Genomic DNA, 21,580 nt, shown 5'->3' with positions numbered 1-21,580 from the left:
TGATTTCATTGACCAGGCAGTGAAGGCCTTGGAGGGGTGGTTACATGGCAGTAAAGTTACTGATTATGACAGCCTGTATAACTTGATCCTGAGAGAGCATATTCTTAATAATTGTGTGTCTGATTTGTTGCACCAGTACTTGGTGGACTCTGATCTGACCTCTCCCCAAGAATTGGGAAAGAAGGCAGACAAATGGGTCAGAACAAGAGTGAACAGAAAAGTTCATACAGGGGGTGACAAAGATGGCAACAAAAAGAAGGATGGTAAGTCTTCTGACAAGGGTGGGGACAAATCTAAAAATGAGTCTTCATCAGGCCCACAAAAACACTCTGGTGGGGGTGGTGGGCCCAAATCCTCCTTTAATCAGAACAAGGAAAAGAAACCATGGTGCTATTTATGTAAAATAAAAGGCCATTGGACAACAGATCCCAGTTGTCCAAAGAAAGGCACCACAGCTCCTACCACTACAACCCCTACTGCTACACCTAGTGTCCCTACTAATAGCAGTGGTGGTGGGAGCAAACCTACTAATAGCCAATCCAAGGGAGTAGCTGGGCTCACTTTTGGTAATTTAGTTGGGGTTGGTCTGATTAGGGAGACCACAGAGGCTACTTTAGTCTCTGAAGGGGCTATTGACTTAGCCACTTTGGTTGCTTGCCCCCATAACTTGGAGAAGTACAAGCAACTAACCCTAATAAATGGTGTTGAGGTCCAGGCCTACAGGGACACAGGTGCCAGTGTCACAATGGTGATTGAGAAACTGGTGCACCCTGAACAACACATACTTGGACACCAGTACCAAGTAACCGATGCTCACAACATAACACAAAGCCACCCCATGGCTGTTGTAAATCTCAACTGGGGGGGGGTATCTGGTCCAAAGAAAGTTGTGGTAGCTTCAGATTTACCTGTAGACTGTCTATTAGGGAACGATTTGGAGACATCAGCTTGGTCAGATGTGGAGTTGGAGGCCCATGCAGCAATGCTGGGCATCCCAGGGCATATTTTTGCTTTGACAAGGGCTCAGGCCAAAAAGCAAAAAGGACAGGGAAGCTTGGATCCTGGAACAATGGACCAAGTGCTCCCTAAAGCTAGGGCTAGTAGAAGCAAACCACTTCCTACTATCCCTCCCTCTACAGTGGATTCTACTTCTGAGGAAGAAGAATTCCCTCCCTGTGCAGAACCTACACCAGAGGAGCTGGAAGCAGACACTGCTGAGCTTTTGGGTGAAGGGGGGCCTGCCAGAGAGGAGCTGAGTGTGGCACAGCAAACCTGTCCCACATTAGAGGGTCTCAGACAGCAAGCTGTCAAACAGGCTAATGGGGATGTCAGTGACTCACACAGAGTTTACTGGGAGGACAACCTCTTGTACACTGAGAATAGGGATCCTAAACCTGGAGCTGCCAGGAGATTAGTGATTCCTCAGGAGTACAGAAAGTTCCTCCTAACACTGGCACATGACATTCCCTTAGCTGGGCACCTGGGTCAAATGAAAACTTGGGACAGATTGGTACCACTGTTTCATTGGCCTAGGATGTCTGAGGACACAAAAGAATTTTGTAAGTCCTGTGAAACCTGTCAAGCCAGTGGCAAGACAGGTGGCACTCCAAAGGCACCCCTGATCCCACTGCCTGTGGTTGGGGTTCCCTTTGAAAGGGTAGGGGTTGACATAGTTGGCCCCCTTGACCCTCCTACTGCTTCAGGCAATAGGTTTATCTTAGTGGTAGTGGACCATGCCACAAGATATCCTGAAGCTACTCCTTTAAGGACCACTACAGCTCCTGCAGTGGCAAAGGCCCTCCTGGGAATATTTTCCAGGGTGGGCTTCCCAAAGGAAGTAGTATCAGACAGGGGAAGCAATTTCATGTCTGCATACTTAAAGGCCATGTGGAAGGAGTGTGGTGTAACTTACAAGTTCACAACACCCTATCATCCACAAACAAATGGACTGGTGGAGAGATTTAAGAAAACTCTCAAAGGCATGATTATGGGACTCCCTGAAAAACTCCACAGGAGATGGGATATCCTTCTACCATGCCTCCTTTTTGCCTACAGGGAGGTACCCCAGAAAGGAGTGGGCTTCAGCCCCTTTGAACTTCTTTTTGGACACCCTGTTAGGGGTCCACTCACACTTGTAAAGGAGGGTTGGGAACAACCTTTAAAAGCTCCTAAGCAGGATATTGTGGACTATGTACTTGGCCTCAGATCAAGGATGGCTGAGTACATGAAAAAGGCCAGTAAAAACCTTCAGGCCAGCCAAGAGCTCCAGAAGCAATGGCATGATCAGAAGGCTGTTTTGGTTCAGTACCAACCAGGGCAGAAAGTGTGGGTCTTGGAGCCTGTGGCCCCAAGAGCACTCCAAGATAAATGGAGTGGACCCCACACAATTGTTGAAAAGAAGGGTGAAGTCACCTACTTGGTTGACTTAGGCACTGCCAGGAGTCCCCTTAGGGTGCTCCATGTCAACCGCCTGAAACCCTACTATGACAGGGCTGATCTCACCCTGCTCATGGCAACAGATGAGGGACAGGAAGAAGACAGTGATCCTCTACCTGATCTCTTCTCTTCCACAGAGCAAGATGCTCTTGTGGAAGGTGTAGTTTTGGCTGATTGTCTTACTGCTGAGCAGAAAGATAATTGCATAAATCTCCTAGGACAATTTCCAGAACTCTTCTCCATTGTGCCAGGCACCACTTCTTGGTGTGAGCACACTATAGATACTGGAGACAGTTTACCTGTCAAAAGTAAGATCTATAGGCAGCTTGACCATGTCAGGGACTGCATAAAGCAAGAAGTTCAGAAAATGTTAGAACTAGGAGTGGTTGAGCACTCTGACAGTCCATGGGCTTCTCCTGTGGTACTGGTACCAAAACCCAATTCTAAAGATGGAAAGTAAGAAATGCGGTTTTGTGTAGACTATAGAGGTCTCAACTTGGTAACCAAAACTGATGCTCACCCTATACCCAGGGCAGATGAGCTCATAGATACACTGGCATCTGCCAAGTATCTAAGCACTTTTGATTTGACTGCAGGGTATTGGCAGATCAAAATGTCAGAAGATGCTAAACCTAAGACTGCATTTTCTACCATTGGAGGACATTACCAGTTTACTGTAATGCCTTTTGGTTTGAAAAATGCACCTGCCACTTTTCAGAGGTTGGTGAACACAGTCCTGCAAGGGCTGGAGGCTTTCAGTGCAGCATATTTGGATGATATAGCTGTCTTTAGCTCCAGCTGGGATGATCACCTGGTCCACCTTTGGAAAGTTTTGGAGGCCCTGCAAAAGGCAGGCCTCACTATCAAGGCTTCAAAGTGCCAGATAGGGCAGGGTAAGGTGGTTTATCTGGGACACCTTGTTGGTGGGGAACAGATTGCACCACTTCAGGGGAAAATCCAAACTATTATTGATTGGATTCCCCCTACCACTCAGACTCAGGTGAGAGCCTTCCTAGGCCTCACTGGGTATTACAGGAGGTTCATTAAGAACTATGGCTCCATTGCAGCCCCTCTTAATGACCTCACATCCAAGAAAATGCCTAAAAAGGTATTATGGACAGCAAACTGTCAGAAAGCTTTTGAGGAGCTGAAGCAGGCCATGTGCTCTGCACCTGTCCTGAAAAGCCCTTGTTACTCTAAAAAATTCTATGTCCAAACTGATGCATCTGAATTAGGAGTAGGGGCAGTCCTATCACAACTTAATTCTGAGGGCCAGGATCAACCTGTTGCTTTTATTAGTAGAAGGTTGACCCCTAGAGAAAAGCGTTGGTCTGCCATTGAGAGGGAGGCCTTTGCTGTGGTCTGGGCTCTGAAGAAGTTGAGGCCATACCTGTTTGGCACTCACTTCATTGTTCAGACAGACCACAAACCTCTACTTTGGCTAAAACAAATGAAAGGTGAAAATCCTAAATTGTTGAGGTGGTCCATATCCCTACAGGGAATGGACTATACAGTGGAACATAGACCTGGGAGTAGCCACTCCAATGCAGATGGACTCTCCAGATATTTCCACTTAGACAATGAAGACTCATCAGGTAATGGCTAGTCTTATTGTCCTTCGTTTGGGGGGGGGTTGTGTAGGAAAGTACCATCTTGCCTGGCATGTTACCCCCATTTTTCACTGTATATATGTTGTTTTAGTTGTATGTGTCACTGGGACCCTGGTAACCCAGGGCCCCAGTGCTCATAAGTGTGCCTGAATGTGTTACCTGTGTAGTGACTAACTGTCTCACTGAGGCTCTGCTAGTCAGAACCTCAGTGGTTATGCTCTCTCATTTCTTTCCAAATTGTCACTGACAGGCTAGTGACCATTTTTAACAATTTACATTGGCTTACTGGAACACCCTTATAATTCCCTAGTATATGGTACTGAGGTACCCAGGGTATTGGGGTTCCAGGAGATCCCTATGGGCTGCAGCATTTCTTTTGCCACCCATAGGGAGCTCTGACAATTCTTACACAGGCCTGCCACTGCAGCCTGAGTGAAATAACGTCCACGTTATTTCACAGCCATTTTACACTGCACTTAAGTAACTTATAAGTCACCTATATGTCTAACCTTTACCTGGTAAAGGTTAGGTGCAAAGTTACTTAGTGTGAGGGCACCCTGGCACTAGCCAAGGTGCCCCCACATTGTTCAGAGCCAATTCACTGAACTTTGTGAGTGCGGGGACACCATTACACGCGTGCACTACATATAGGTCACTACCTATATGTAGCTTCACCATGGTAACTCCGAATATGGCCATGTAACATGTCTATGATCATGGAATTGCCCCCTCTATGCCATCCTGGCATTGTTGGTACAATTCCATGATCCCAGTGGTCTGTAGCACAGACCCTGGTACTGCCAGACTGCCCTTCCTGGGGTTTCTCTGCAGCTGCTGCTGCTGCCAACCCCTCAGACAGGCAGCTGCCCTCCTGGGGTCCAGCCAGGCCTGGCCCAGGATGGCAGAACAAAGAACTTCCTCTGAGAGAGGGTGTGACACCCTCTCCCTTTGGAAAATGGTGTGAAGGCAGGGGAGGAGTAGCCTCCCCCAGCCTCTGGAAATGCTTTGTTGGGCACAGATGTGCCCAATTCTGCATAAGCCAGTCTACACCGGTTCAGGGACCCCTTAGCCCCTGCTCTGGCGCGAAACTGGACAAAGGAAAGGGGAGTGACCACTCCCCTGACCTGCACCTCCCCTGGGAGGTGTCCAGAGCTCCTCCAGTGTGCTCCAGACCTCTGCCATCTTGGAAACAGAGGTGCTGCTGGCACACTGGACTGCTCTGAGTGGCCAGTGCCACCAGGTGACGTCAGAGACTCCTGCTGATAGGCTCCTTCAGGTGTTAGTAGCCTTTCCTCTCTCCTAGGTAGCCAAACCCTCTTTTCTGGCTATTTAGGGTCTCTGTCTCTGGGGAAACTTTAGATAACGAATGCACGAGCTCAGCCGAGTTCCTCTGCATCTCCCTCTTCACCTTCTGATAAGGAATCGACCGCTGACCGCGCTGGAAGCCTGCAAACCTGCAACATAGTAGCAAAGACGACTACTGCAACTCTGTAACGCTGATCCTGCCGCCTTCTCGACTGTTTTCCTGCTTGTGCATGCTGTGGGGGTAGTCTGCCTCCTCTCTGCACCAGAAGCTCCGAAGAAATCTCCCGTGGGTCGACGGAATCTTCCCCCTGCAACCGCAGGCACCAAAAAGCTGCATTACCGGTCCCTTGGGTCTCCTCTCAGCACGACGAGCGAGGTCCCTCGAATCCAGCGACACCGTCCAAGTGACCCCCACAGTCCAGTGACTCTTCAGCCCAAGTTTGGTGGAGGTAAGTCCTTGCCTCACCTCGCTGGGCTGCATTGCTGGGAACCGCGACTTTGCAAGCTTCTCCGGCCCCTGTGCACTTCCGGCGGAAATCCTGTGTGCACAGCCAAGCCTGGGTCCACAGCACTCTAACCTGCATTGCACGACTTTCTAAGTTGGTCTCCGGCGACGTGGGACTCCTTTGTGCAACTTCGGCAAGCACCGTTTCACGCATCCTTGTAGTGCCTGTTTCTGGCACTTCTCCGGGTGCTACCTGCTTCAGTGAGGGCTCTTTGTCTTGCTCGACGTCCCCTCTCTCTACAGGTCCAATTTGCGACCTTCTGGTCCCTCCTGGGCCCCAGCAGCGTCCAAAAACGCCAAATGCACGATTTGAGCGTAGCAAGGCTTGTTGGCGTCCATCCGGCGGGAAAACACTTCTGCACGACTCTCCAAGGCGTGGGGGATCCATCCTCCAAAGGGGAAGTCTCTAGCCCTTGTCGTTCCTGCAGTAATCACAGCTCTTCAGCCTAGTAAGAGCTTCTTTGCACCAACCGCTGGCATTTCTTGGGCATCTGCCCAGCTACGAGCTGCTTGTGACTTTTGGACTTGGTCCCCTTGTTCCACAGGTACCCTCAGACAGGAATCCATCGTTGTTGCATTGCTGATTTGTGTTCTCCTTGCATTCTCCCTCTAACACGACTATTTTGTCCTTAGGGGAACTTTGGTGCACTTTGCACTCACTTTTCAGGGTCTTGGGGAGGGTTATTTTTCTAACTCTCACTATTTTCTAATAGTCCCAGCGACCCTCTACAAGGTCACATAGGTTTGGGGTCCATTCGTGGTTCGCATTCCACTTCTGGAGTATATGGTTTGTGTTGCCCCTATCCCTATGTTTCCCCATTGCATCCTATTGTAACTATACATTGTTTGCACTGTTTTCTAAGACTATACTGCATATTTTTGCTATTGTGTATATATATCTTGTGTATATTTCCTATCCTCTCACTGAGGGTACACTCTAAGATACTTTGGCATATTGTCATAAAAATAAAGTACCTTTATTTTTAGTATAACTGTGTATTGTGTTTTCTTAAGATATTGTGCATATGACACTAAGTGGTACTGTAGTAGCTTCACACGTCTCCTAGTTCAGCCTAAGCTGCTCTGCTAAGCTACCATTATCTATCAGCCTAAGCTGCTAGACACCCTATACACTAATAAGGGATAACTGGGCCTGGTGCAAGGTGCAAGTACCCCTTGGTACTCACTACAAGCCAGTCCAGCCTCCTACACTTATAAGTTACTTAAGTGCAGTGAAAATGGCTGTGAAATAGTGTGTGCACTATTTCACGCAGGCTGCAATGGTAGTCCTGTGGAAGGGTTTGTCTGAGCTCCCTATGTGTGGCAAAAGAAATGCTGCAGCCCAGGATCTCCTGGAACCCCACTGCCCTTGGTACGTAGGTACCATATATTAGGGACTTATAAGGGGATCCAGTGTGCCAATTGAAATTGGTAAATGAAGTCACTAGCCTGCAGTGACAAATTTTAAAGCAGAGAGAGCATAAGTGCCGAGGTTCTGATTAGCAAAGCCTCAGTGACACAGTTAAGCACTATACAGACACACACATTAGGCCATAATTTATGAGCACTGGGGTCCTGACCAGCAGGATCCCAGTGAGACAGGCAGAAACATACTGACTGTAGGAAAGTACCATCTTACCTGGCATGTTACCCCCATTTTTCACTGTATATATGTTGTTTTAGTTGTATGTGTCACTGGGACCCTGGTAACCCAGGGCCCCAGTGCTCATAAGTGTGCCTGAATGTCTTACCTGTGTAGTGACTAACTGTCTCACTGAGGCTCTGCTAATCAGAACCTCAGTGGTTATGCTCTCTCATTTCTTTCCAAATTGTCACTGACAGGCTAGTGACCATTTTTACCAATTTACATTGGCTTACTGGAACACCCTTATAATTCCCTAGTATATGGTACTGAGGTACCCAGGGTATTGGGGTTCCAGGAGATCCCTATGGGCTGCAGCATTTCTTTTGCCACCCATAGGGAGCTCTGACAATTCTTACACAGGCCTGCCACTGCAGCCTGAGTGAAATAACGTCCACGTTATTTCACAGCCATTTTACACTGCACTTAAGTAACTTATAAGTCACCTATATGTCTAACCTTTACCTGGTAAAGGTTAGGTGCAAAGTTACTTAGTGTGAGGGCACCCTGGCACTAGCCAAGGTGCCCCCACATTGTTCAGAGCCAATTCCCTGAACTTTGTGAGTGCGGGGACACCATTACACGCGTGCACTACATATAGGTCACTACCTATATGTAGCTTCACCATGGTAACTCCGAATATGGCCATGTAACATGTCTATGATCATGGAATTGCCCCCTCTATACCATCCTGGCATAGTTGGCACAATCCCATAATCCCAGTGGTCTGTAGCACAGACCCTGGTACTGCCAAACTGCCCTTCCTGGGGTTTCACTGCAGCTGCTGCTGCTGCCAACCCCTCAGACAGGCAGCTGCCCTCCTGGGGTCCAGCCAGGCCTGGCCCAGGATGGCAGAACAAAGAACTTCCTCTGAGAGAGGGTGTGACACCCTCTCCCTTTGGAAAATGGTGTGAAGGCAGGGGAGGAGTAGCCTCCCCCAGCCTCTGGAAATGCTTTGTTGGGCACAGAGGTGCCCAATTCTGCATAAGCCAGTCTACACCGGTTCAGGGACCCCTTAGCCCCTGCTCTGGCGCGAAACTGGACAAAGGAAAGGGGAGTGACCACTCCCCTGACCTGCACCTCCCCTGGGAGGTGTCCAGAGCTCCTCCAGTGTGCTCCAGACCTCTGCCATCTTGGAAACAGAGGTGCTGCTGGCACACTGGACTGCTCTGAGTGGCCAGTGCCACCAGGTGACGTCAGAGACTCCTGCTGATAGGCTCCTTCAGGTGTTAGTAGCCTATCCTCTCTCCTAGGTAGCCAAACCCTCTTTTCTGGCTATTTAGGGTCTCTGTCTCTGGGGAAACTTTAGATAACGAATGCAAGAGCTCATCCGAGTTCCTCTGCATCTCTCTCTTCACCTTCTGATAAGGAATCGACTGCTGACCGCGCTGGAAGCCTGCAAACCTGCAACATAGTAGCAAAGACGACTACTGCAACTCTGTAACGCTGATCCTGCCGCCTTCTCGACTGTTTTCCTGCTTGTGCATGCTGTGGGGGTAGCCTGCCTCCTCTCTGCACCAGAAGCTCAGAAGAAATCTCCCGTGGGTCGACGGAATCTTCCCCCTGCAACCGCAGGCACCAAAAAGCTGCATTACCGGTCCCTTGGGTCTCCTCTCAGCACGACGAGCGAGGTCCCTCGAATCCAGCGACTCTGTCCAAGTGACCCCCACAGTCCAGTGACTCTTCAGCCCAAGTTTGGTGGAGGTAAGTCCTTGCCTCACCTCGCTGGGCTGCATTGCTGGGAACCGCGACTTTGCAGCTACTCCGGCCCCTGTGCACTTCCGGCGGAAATCCTTTGTGCACAGCCAAGCCTGGGTCCACGGCACTCTAACCTGCATTGCACGACTTTCTAAGTTGGTCTCCGGCGACGTGGGACTCCTTTGTGCAACTTCGGCGAGCACCGTTTCACGCATCCTTGTAGTGCCTGTTTCTGGCACTTCTCCGGACGCTACCTGCTTCAGTGAGGGCTTTTTGTCTTGCTCGACGTCCCCTCTCTCTTCAGGTCCAATTTGCGACCTCCTGGTCCCTCCTGGGCCCCAGCAGCGTCCAAAAACGTTAAACGCACGATTTGCGCCTAGCAAGGCTTGTTGGCGTCCTTCCGGCGGGAAAACACTTCTGCACGACTCTCCAAGGCGAAAGGAATCCGTCCACCAAAGGGGAAGTCTCTAACCCTTTTCGTTCCTGCAAAAACCTCAGCTTCTTCTGTCCAGTCGAAGCTTCTTTGCACCCGCAGCTGGCATTTCCTGGGCATCTGCCCATCTCCGACTTGCTTGTGACTTTTGGACTTGGTCCCCTTGTTCCACAGGTACCCTAGATTGGAAATCCACAGTTGTTGCATTGCTGATTTGTGTCTTTTCTGCATTATTCCTCTAACACGACTATTTTGTCCTTAGGGGAACTTTAGTGCACTTTGCACTCACTTTTCAGGGTCTTGGGGAGGGTTATTTTTCTAACTCTCACTATTTTCTAATAGTCCCAGCGACCCTCTACAAGGTCACATAGGTTTGGGGTCCATTCGTGGTTCGCATTCCACTTTTGGAGTATATGGTTTGTGTTGCCCCTATCCCTATGTTTCCCCATTGCATCCTATTGTAACTATACATTGTTTGCACTGTTTTCTAAGACTATACTGCATATTTTTGCTATTGTGTATATATATCTTGTGTATATTTCCTATCCTCTCACTGAGGGTACACTCTAAGATACTTTGGCATATTGTCATAAAAATAAAGTACCTTTATTTTTAGTATAACTGTGTATTGTGTTTTCTTATGATATTGTGCATATGACACTAAATGGTACTGTAGTAGCTTCACACGTCTCCTAGTTCAGCCTAAGCTGCTCTGCTAAGCTACCATTATCTATCAGCCTAAGCTGCTAGACACCCTATACACTAATAAGGGATAACTGGGCCTGGTGCAAGGTGCAAGTACCCCTTGGTACTCACTACAAGCCAGTCCAGCCTCCTACATTGGTTGTGCAGTGGTGGGATAAGTGCTTGAGACTACTTACCACTCTTGTCATTGTACTTTTCATAAGAGAAAAATATACAAAACAAGGTCAGTGTATATACACATAGCCAAAAAGTTTTGCATTTCCTCTTTTCACTCTTTTCTAAGTGCTGAAAAGTACTCCTAAACTTTCAAAAAGTTCTTAAAAGTTTAAAAAGTTTTTTTCTGTCTTTCCAAAAAGTTCTGAAAACTTTTTTCTCTTTCTCTATCACTTTAACTCTCTCTAAAAAATGTCTGGCACAGGCCAAAGTGTTGATCTGTCCAAACTTGCATATGACAACCTTAGCTGGAAAAGAGCAAGGAGTCTCTGTATAGAGAGAGGTTTGAGTGTAGGGAAGAATCCTTCCTTGGAACTGTTACTAAACATGCTTAGAGAACAGGATAAGGCAATAGGTGCCCCATCTGTTGAAAAAGTACCTAATAGTTCCCAATCTGATTCAGGGACTCCCCCAGGAAAAGATTCAGGAAAGAAACTTCCTAGCCTGCCCATTACTAGACAATCTAGCATAGATGGTAATGATGATGAGCCACACCAAATAAATAGTGTTGTCTCACATCATAGCAAAAGCGTTTATTCTCACCATACTGGTAGTAATGTTTCTGTAAACCAAGCTGTTAAGTTGGCTTCTGTAAGGGACAGGTCTCCTTCTGTTCATTCCCATCATAGCTCTGTTTCTAGAAATGTCCCTCCCACCAACCCTGATGACAGAATGTTAGAGAGGGAACTCAATAAGTTGAGGGTGGAACAAACCAGACTGAAGCTTAAAAAGCAACAGCTGGATTTGGATAGACAGTCTTTTGAATTAGAGAAGGAAAGACAGAAGTTGGGTTTAGATACCCATGGTGGCAGCAGCAGTATTCCCCATAGTCATCCTGCAAAAGAGCATGATTCCAGGAATCTGCACAAGATAGTTCCCCCTTATAAGGAGGGGGATGACATTAACAAGTGGTTTGCTGCACTTGAGAGGGCCTGTGTTGTACAGGATGTCCCTCAAAGGCAGTGGGCTGCTATCCTATGGCTATCATTTAGTGGAAAAGGTAGGGATAGGCTCCTTACTGTGAAAGAAAATGATGCTAATAATTTCCAAGTTCTTAAGAATGCACTCCTGGATGGTTATGGCTTAAACACTGAACAGTACAGGATAAAGTTCAGAGAGACCAAAAAGGAGTCTTCACAAGACTGGGTTGATTTTATTGACCATTCAGTGAAGGCCTTGGAGGGGTGGTTACATGGCAGTAAAGTTACTGATTATGACAGCCTGTATAACTTGATCCTGAGAGAGCATATTCTTAATAATTGTGTGTCTGATTTGTTGCACCAGTACTTGGTGGACTCTGATCTGACCTCTCCCCAAGAATTGGGAAAGAAAGCAGACAAATGGGTCAGAACAAGAGTGAACAGAAAAGTTCATACAGGGGGTGACAAAGATGGCAACAAAAAGAAGGATGGTAAGTCTTCAGACAAGGGTGGGGACAAATCTAAAAATGAGTCTTCATCAGGCCCACAAAAACACTCTGGTGGGGGTGGTGGGTCCAAATCCTCCTTTAATCAGAACAAGGAAAAGAAACCATGGTGCTATTTATGTAAAATAAAAGGCCATTGGACAACAGATCCCAGTTGTCCAAAGAAAGGCACCACAGCTCCTACCACTACAACCCCTACTGCTACACCTAGTGTCCCTACTAATAGCAGTGGTGGTGGGAGCAAACCTACTAATAGCCAATCCAAGGGAGTAGCTGGGCTCACTTTTGGTAATTTAGTTGGGGTTGGTCTGATTAGGGAGACCACAGAGGCTACTTTAGTCTCTGAAGGGGCTATTGATTTAGCCACTTTGGTTGCTTGCCCCCATAACTTGGAGAAGTACAAGCAACTAACCCTAATAAATGGTGTTGAGGTCCAGGCCTACAGGGACACAGGTGCCAGTGTCACAATGGTGATTGAGAAACTGGTGCACCCTGAACAACACATACTTGGACACCAGTACCAAGTAACCGATGCTCACAACATAACACAAAGCCACCCCATGGCTGTTGTAAATCTCAACTGGGGGGGGGTAACTGGTCCAAAGAAAGTTGTGGTAGCTTCAGATTTACCTGTAGACTGTCTATTAGGGAATGATTTGGAGACATCAGCTTGGTCAGATGTGGAGTTGGAGGCCCATGCAGCAATGCTGGGCATCCCAGGGCATATTTTTGCTTTGACAAGGGCTCAGGCCAAAAAGCAAAAAGGACAGGGAAGCTTGGATCCTGGAACAATGGACCAAGTGCTCCCTAAAGCTAGGGCTAGTAGAAGCAAACCACTTCCTACTATCCCTCCCTCTACAGTGGATTCTACTTCTGAGGAAGAAGAATTCCCTCCCTGTGCAGAACCTACACCAGAGGGGCTGGAAGCAGACACTGCTGAGCTTTTGGGTGAAGGGGGGCCTGCCAGAGAGGAGCTGAGTGTGGCACAGCAAACCTGTCCCACATTAGAGGGTCTCAGACAGCAAGCTGTCAAACAGGCTAATGGGGATGTCAGTGACTCTCACAGAGTTTACTGGGAGGACAACCTCTTGTACACTGAGCATAGGGATCCTAAACCTGGAGCTGCCAGGAGATTAGTGATTCCTCAGGAGTACAGAAAGTTCCTCCTAACACTGGCACATGACATTCCCCTAGCTGGGCACCTGGGTCAAATGAAAACTTGGGACAGATTGGTTCCACTGTTTCATTGGCCTAGGATGTCTGAGGACACAAAGGAATTTTGTAAGTCCTGTGAAACCTGTCAAGCCAGTGGCAAGACAGGTGGCACTCCAAAGGCACCCCTTATCCCACTGCCTGTGGTTGGGGTTCCCTTTGAAAGGGTAGGGGTTGACATAGTTGGCCCCCTTGACCCTCCTACTGCTTCAGGCAATAGGTTTATCTTGGTGGTAGTGGACCATGCCACAAGATACCCTGAAGCAATTCCTTTAAGGACCACTACAGCTCCTGCAGTGGCAAAGGCCCTCCTGGGAATATTTTCCAGGGTGGGCTTCCCAAAGGAAGTAGTATCAGACAGGGGAAGCAATTTCATGTCTGCATACTTAAAGGCCATGTGGAAGGAGTGTGGTGTAACGTACAAGTTCACAACACCCTATCATCCACAAACAAATGGACTGGTGGAGAGGTTTAATAAAACTCTCAAAGGCATGATTATGGGACTCCCTGAAAAACTCCGCAGGAGATGGGATATCCTTCTACCATGCCTCCTTTTTGCCTACAGGGAGGTACCCCAGAAAGGAGTGGGCTTCAGCCCCTTTGAACTTCTTTTTGGACACCCTGTTAGGGGTCCACTCACACTTGTAAAGGAGGGTTGGGAACAACCTTTAAAAGCTCCTAAGCAGGATATTGTGGACTATGTACTTGGCCTCAGATCAAGGATGGCTGAGTACATGAAAAAGGCCAGTAAAAACCTTCAGGCCAGCCAAGAGCTCCAGAAGCAATGGCATGATCAGAAGGCTGTTTTGGTTCAGTACCAACCAGGGCAGAAAGTGTGGGTCTTGGAGCCTGTGGCTCCAAGAGCACTCCAAGATAAATGGAGTGGACCCCACACAATTGTTGAAAAGAAGGGTGAAGTCACCTACTTGGTTGACTTAGGCACTGCCAGGAGTCCCCTTAGGGTGCTCCATGTCAACCGCCTGAAACCCTACTATGACAGGGCTGATCTCACCCTGCTCATGGCAACTGATGAGGGACAGGAAGAAGACAGTGATCCTCTACCTGATCTCTTCTCTTCCACAGAACAAGATGCTCTTGTGGAAGGTGTAGTTTTGGCTGATTGTCTTACTGCTGAGCAGAAAGATAATTGCATAAATCTCCTAGGACAATTTTCAGAAATCTTCTCTACTGTGCCAGGCACCACTTCTTGGTGTGAGCACACTATAGATACTGGAGACAGTTTACCTGTCAAAAGTAAGATCTATAGGCAGCCTGACCATGTCAGGGACTGCATAAAGCAAGAAGTTCAGAAAATGTTGGAACTAGGAGTGGTTGAGCACTCTGACAGTCCATGGGCTTCTCCTGTGGTACTGGTACCAAAAACCCAATTCTAAAGATGGAAAGAAGGAAATGCGGTTTTGTGTAGACTATAGAGGTCTCAACTTGGTAACCAAACCTGATGCTCACCCTATACCCAGGGCAGATGAGCTCATAGATACACTGGCATCTGCCAAGTATCTAAGCACTTTGATTTGACTGCAGGGTATTGGCAGATCAAATTGTCAGAAGATGCTAAACCTAAGACTGCATTTTCTACCATTGGAGGACATTACCAGTTTACTGTAATGCCTTTTGGTTTGAAAAATGCACCTGCCACTTTTCAGAGGTTGGTGAACACAGTCCTGCAAGGGCTGGAAGCTTTCAGTGCAGCATATTTGGACGATATAGCTGTCTTTAGCTCCAGCTGGGATGATCACCTGGTCCACCTATGGAAAGTTTTGGAGGCCCTGCAAAAGGCAGGCCTCACTATCGAGGCTTCAAAGTGCCAGATAGGGCAGGGTAAGGTGGTTTATCTGGGACACCTTGTTGGTGGGGAACAGATTGCACCACTTCAGGGGAAAATCCAAACAATTATTGATTGGGTTCCCCCTACCACTCAGACTCAGGTGAGAGCCTTCCTAGGCCTCACTGGGTATTACAGGAGGTTCATTAAGAACTATGGCTCCATTGCAGCCCCTCTTAATGACCTCACATCCAAGAAAATGCCTAAAAAGGTATTATGGACAGCAAACTGTCAGAAAGCTTTTGAGGAGCTGAAGCAGGCCATGTGCTCTGCACCTGTCCTGAAAAGCCCCTGTTACTCCAAAAAATTCATTGTCCAGACTGATGCATCTGAATTAGGAGTAGGGGCAGTCCTATCACAACTTAATTCTGAGGGCCAGGATCAACCTGTTGCTTTTTTTAGTAGGAGGTTGACCCCTAGAGAAAAGCGTTGGTCTGCCATTGAGAGGGAGGCCTTTGCTGTCGTCTGGGCTCTGAAGAAGTTGAGGCCATACCTGTTTGGCACTCACTTCATTGTTCAGACAGACCACAAACCTCTACTTTGGCTAAAACAAATGAAAGGTGAAAATCCTAAATTGTTGAGGTGGTCCATATCCCTACAGGGAATGGACTATACAGTGGAACATAGACCTGGGAGTAGCCACTCCAATGCAGATGGACTCTCCAGATATTTCCACTTAGACAATGAAGACTCATCAGGTCATGGCTAGTCTTATTGTCCTTCGTTTGGGGGGGGTTGTGTAGGAAAGTATATATATATGTTGTTTTAGTTGTATGTGTCACTGGGACCCTGGTAACCCAGGGCCCCAGTGCTCATAAGTGTGCCTGAATGTGTTACCTGTGTAGTGACTAACTGTCTCACTGAGGCTCTGCTAATCAGAACCTCAGTGGTTATGCTCTCTCATTTCTTTCCAAATTGTCACTGACAGGCTAGTGACCATTTTTACCAATTTACATTGGCTTACTGGAACACCCTTATAATTCCCTAGTATATGGTACTGAGGTACCCAGGGTATTGGGGTTCCAGGAGATCCCTATGGGCTGCAGCATTTCTTTTGCCACCCATAGGGAGCTCTGACAATTCTTACACAGGCCTGCCACTGCAGCCTGAGTGAAATAACGTCCACGTTATTTCACAGCCATTTTACACTGCACTTAAGTAACTTATAAGTCACCTATATGTCTAACCTTTACCTGGTAAAGGTTAGGTGCAAAGTTACTTAGTGTGAGGGCACCCTGGCACTAGCCAAGGTGCCCCCACATTGTTCAGAGCCAATTCCCTGAACTTTGTGAGTGCGGGGACACCATTACACGCGTGCACTACATATAGGTCACTACCTATATGTAGCTTCACCATGGTAACTCCGAATATGGCCATGTAACATGTCTATGATCATGGAATTGCCCCCTCTATACCATCCTGGCATAGTTGGCACAATCCCATAATCCCAGTGGTCTGTAGCACAGACCCTGGTACTGCCAAACTGCCCTTCCTGGGGTTTCACTGCAGCTGCTGCTGCTGCCAACCCCTCAGACAGGCAGCTGCCCTCCTGGGGTCCAGCCAGGCCTGGCCCAGGATGGCAGAACAAAGAACTTCCTCTGAGAGAGGGTGTGACACCCTCTCCCTTTGGAAAATGGTGTGAAGGCAGGGGAGGAGTAGCCTCCCCCAGCCTCTGGAAATGCTTTGTTGGGCACAGAGGTGCCCAATTCTGCATAAGCCAGTCTACACAGGTTCAGGGACCCCTTAGCCCCTGCTCTGGCGCGAAACTGGACAAAGGAAAGGGGAGTGACCACTCCCCTGACCTGCACCTCCCCTGGGAGGTGTCCAGAGCTCCTCCAGTGTGCTCCAGACCTCTGCCATCTTGGAAACAGAGGTGCTGCTGGCACACTGGACTGCTCTGAGTGGCCAGTGCCACCAGGTGACGTCAGAGACTCCTGCTGATAGGCTCCTTCAGGTGTTAGTAGCCTATCCTCTCTCCTAGGTAGCCAAACCCTCTTTTCTGGCTATTTAGGGTCTCTGTCTCTGGGGAAACTTTAGATAACGAATGCAAGAGCTCATCCGAGTTCCTCTGCATCTCTCTCTTCACCTTCTGATAAGGAATTGACTGCTGACCGCGCTGGAAGCCTGCAAACCTGCAACATAGTAGCAAAGACGACTACTGCAACTCTGTAACGCTGATCCTGCCGCCTTCTCTACTGTTTTCCTGCTTGTGCATGCTGTGGGGGTAGCCTGCCTCCTCTCTGCACCAGAAGCTCCAAAGAAATCTCCCGTGGGTCGACGGAATCTTCCCCCTGCAACCGCAGGCACCAAAAAGCTGCATTACCGGTCCCTTGGGTCTCCTCTCAGCACGACGAGCGAGGTCCCTCGAATCCAGCAACTCTGTCCAAGTGACCCCCACAGTCCAGTGACTCTTCAGCCCAAGTTTGGTGGAGGTAAGTCCTTGCCTCACCTCGCTGGGCTGCATTGCTGGGAATCGCGACTTTGCAGCTACTCCGGCCCCTGTGCACTTCCGGCGGAAATCCTTTGTGCACAGGCAAGCCTGGGTCCACGGCACTCTAACCTGCATTGCACGACTTTCTAAGTTGGTCTCCGGCGACGTGGGACTCCTTTGTGCAACTTCGGCGAGCACTGTTTCACGCATCCTCGTAGTGCCTGTTTCTGGCACTTCTCCAGGTGCTACCTGCTTCAGTGAGGGCTCTTTGTCTTGCTCGACGTCCCCTCTCTCTTCAGGTCCAATTTGCGACCTCCTGGTCCCTCCTGGGCCCCAGCAGCGTCCAAAAACGCCAAACACACGATTTGCGCCTAGCAAGGCTTGTTGGCATCCTTCCGGCGGGAAAACACTTCTGCACGGCTCTCCAAGGCGTGGGGGATCCGTCCACCAAAGGGGAAGTCTCTAACCCTTTTCGTTCTTGCAGAAACCTCAGCTTCTTCTGTCTAGTCGAAGCTTCTTTGCACCCGCAGCTGGCATTTCCTGGGCATCTGCCCATCTCCGACTTGCTTGTGACTTTTGGACTTGGTCCCCTTGTTCCACAGGTACCCTAGATTGGAAATCCACAGTTGTTGCATTGCTGGTTTGTGTCTTTCCTGCATTATTCCTCTAACACGACTATTTTGTCCTTAGGGGAACTTTAGTGCACTTTGCACTCACTTTTCAGGGTCTTGGGGAGGGTTATTTTTCTAACTCTCACTATTTTCTAATAGTCCCAGCGACCCTCTACAAGGTCACATAGGTTTGGGGTCCATTCGTGGTTCGCATTCCACTTTTGGAGTATATGGTTTGTGTTGCCCCTATCCCTATGTTTCCCCATTGCATCCTATTGTAACTATACATTGTTTGCACTGTTTTCTAAGACTATACTGCATATTTTTGCTATTGTGTATATATATCTTGTGTATATTTCCTATCCTCTCACTGAGGGTACACTCTAAGATACTTTGGCATATTGTCATAAAAATAAAGTACCTTTATTTTTAGTATAACTGTGTATTGTGTTTTCTTATGATATTGTGCATATGACACTAAGTGGTACTGTAGTAGCTTCACACGTCTCCTAGTTCAGCCTAAGCTGCTCTGCTAAGCTACCATTATCTATCAGCCTAAGCTGCTAGACACCCTATACACTAATAAGGGATAACTGGGCCTGGTGCAAGGTGCAAGTACCCCTTGGTACTCACTACAAGCCAGTCCAGCCTCCTACACTGACATACATGTGAAAAATGGGGGTAACATGCCAAGGAAGATGGTACTTTCCTACACATACGCGTAGCATGTAGCATAGAAAAGGCGCACTTTGCTGGGCTCTTGGTCCGGGACCTACGAATGCCCCCGGATCTCCTTTTCTGCCTCCTCCCCTCCTAAAGATACTCCTCCTTGGCTACTGTAGATGTATGCAGTATATGACCGACATGTGTCCGGGTATGGCTGCAAGTGACACGACATGTGAGTGACCATACGTGGATCCGCAATTGGAAATTCCTGTGTATGTAAAGTACTGATAATACGCTGCCAGGAAGAAATTTCTAACTGTTGTGTTGGGTATTGTCCTTCTTTGTTCCTATGTTAAAACTAATAAACAAATTAAAAAAACAGTCAGATACATTCTGTAGCTCCTAACATGTCAAGGAATGCTGGGGAAATGTTTCTTAAGGATAACTGAGCACCCAAGGGAGCAGTGGGTGTGACTGGTCATTCTGATGCCACTGAGCCCACTGCCCAAGGTATCTCCTTCCCTGTGCAAGGGGTCCTGAAGGCCGCGCTCCATGGTGATGGCGTCCAGTCTCAGAGGGACGTGGTCACATTACTCAGGCTCATGGCACGAACTTGAGATACTTTGGCCTTGGATACTGTGGCAGATGGCCCAGTGGTACCTGGGGATGCAAAAGAGGGCGGAGACACGGGTTAACACAGATAAGCACTTCGGGACAAAAAAAGTCAGAACATTCCTTAGTCCTTTGCTCCAGAGAGTCTCAGGTCTGCTTGCTACCATTCTGTAATTCCTGCTCCAACTTCAAACTCTCCAAGTGGTCCTGGCTTCTATCATCTCTACTATTGGAGATGGACCTTAGTGTTTGGTTCCTAGAATGTATCCTGGTCATCTGCGGGCTACTTATGGTCTCTCTACCTCTATGTCCTTCTAAACCATTCTACTGTTACTCACAAGAAATTGTCTCCTCTGGCACATCAGTATATTCAGATCAATGGTACCTTGTCTCGTAGGATGACAGGGGCCGCCAGTCAGTCCAGTGCTGACGGAGGGTCCTTGCCACACACTTTCCACCATCCTTGCTTCCAAGGTCAGCAGGATAAAACCTTAGGAAACGTTCCTTTTCTCCCACCCCCCTCACCCTTCTTCCCCTGTGTAGTAACTTCTGGTTCTGAAGTTCATTACGGATCTTATTTGACCTCACCTGCTCCAGACGGACCAATCCAAGTTTCCCTTGATCCAGTCACTTATGGCCAAGGATGCCTTGACATGGACAATCCCGTCAATTAATAATAAAAGTCCCTGATTGCCTAGTTATTCCCTTTTCCTGGAACAGTTCAAGAAAATCTTTGGTAAATGCTGAGTCCAGGGCTCCTTACTCTTAGCCAAGAGTCAAAAGATATGATTATCTAATCTCTGTAGGATAGTTGCGTTTTCTGTGTGGTAACCCTTTATTTTTGCCTTTTGCTGGATTGTGTATTTTTTCCGATTTTAGACCTCTGTGCACTTTGCCCCTGAAAGCCAGCAGTACGGTGCCTGTACTTTCCCTTTTTTTAAATGGCTAAATTGGCATACTTCTAATTTAACGTACCCATAACTCCCTGGTACATGTTGCAAGCTGTACCCAGGGCATGGAAGTTAAACGTCACCGCCTATTGTGCCATCCACAACCATGCCAGTGCAAACATGACTTCAGGTCTACTCTTTGTATCCTGACTCTAGCAGTGTAAAAACTGCAATTAGACTTTGAAAATAAACCCTTTTAACAGGACAAAACCTCCCTTTTAAATTTTAATAAGTCGCTACTCTGTAGGGCTTGCCACCCACAGAGCAGGGTGCCTGGTATTTAAAAGAAGGACATGTAGAAATGTAATGTTAACGTGTTTTACAGTAATTAGCACCCAAAAGCTATTTTTCACTGCGGCAGGCCTAGCTGTCCTGTGTAGAAAACCCCAGTGCAGATGAAAAATTCTAATACTGATTTCAGGCATGGGATAAGCTTGAAACATAATTAGGCTTCTATTTTTAATAGTTATTAAAATCCGATTCAATTATTAAGTTGAGTTATTAATAAACATTAAAAAAGTAACTTTTAGAAAGTTACCTTTTCCCTGCCTGAAGTTTCTGGAGGCTAAACTTTGATTTGCTCTCCCAGTCTGCCAGTCAGCAATTCACCTTTGAATATCTGTGAAAAAGGTGTGAAATGCCTGCCAGGAGCAAACACTAGGCTGAGCTGAAAGGGCGAGATGACTCATCTGAACCTGGCAGAATGTGTAGGCTGCTGCTGTGAGCTTCCTTTTTGACATTGCACTGTCAGATCCTGCTTGACAGAGCTGCTGGGTTTTCACATATAACACCTGGGGCGCACTTAAAGGAAGGGAAACCGGATGCCGGAGCAGTTCTTGTGTATCCACTGTCTCGTCGCTGAGGGACCTGCTTTGTCTCACCAAACGTCTGTCTCTAGGACCTCACATATAACACTGGGGGTCCACTCGGAAGGAAAGGAAACAGGATGCCAAAGCAATTCTCGTGTGTCCACTGTCTGGTTGGGAAGGCAAGAGTCCCAAACTGGAGTTTAGTGCTGGGTGTGGGAGGATACTAGGATGACCAAAGTTTACCATAGCACACTCCGCACATGCCCCAGCCCTCAGAGCCCAAGTTTAGTGTGGACGAAGACTTCTGCCATCATGCCCAAATCGGGTAGGGTTACCTTCAGGAACTTTCACCCCGTTGGTTACAGCGTCCCCAGGAGTCATTCCCAGCCACGAGCTGGTGAGAGGCATAACTGTGGCATCTCCAGGCACCCACTTCAAAACTCTCCTGGACTTGAGGAAGAACAGAAGAGGAC

Source organism: Pleurodeles waltl, chromosome 9, assembly GCF_031143425.1.
Source record: "Pleurodeles waltl isolate 20211129_DDA chromosome 9, aPleWal1.hap1.20221129, whole genome shotgun sequence".
NCBI classification, from domain to species: domain Eukaryota; kingdom Metazoa; phylum Chordata; class Amphibia; order Caudata; family Salamandridae; genus Pleurodeles; species Pleurodeles waltl.
Note: the sequence above shows the minus strand (reverse complement) of the source record.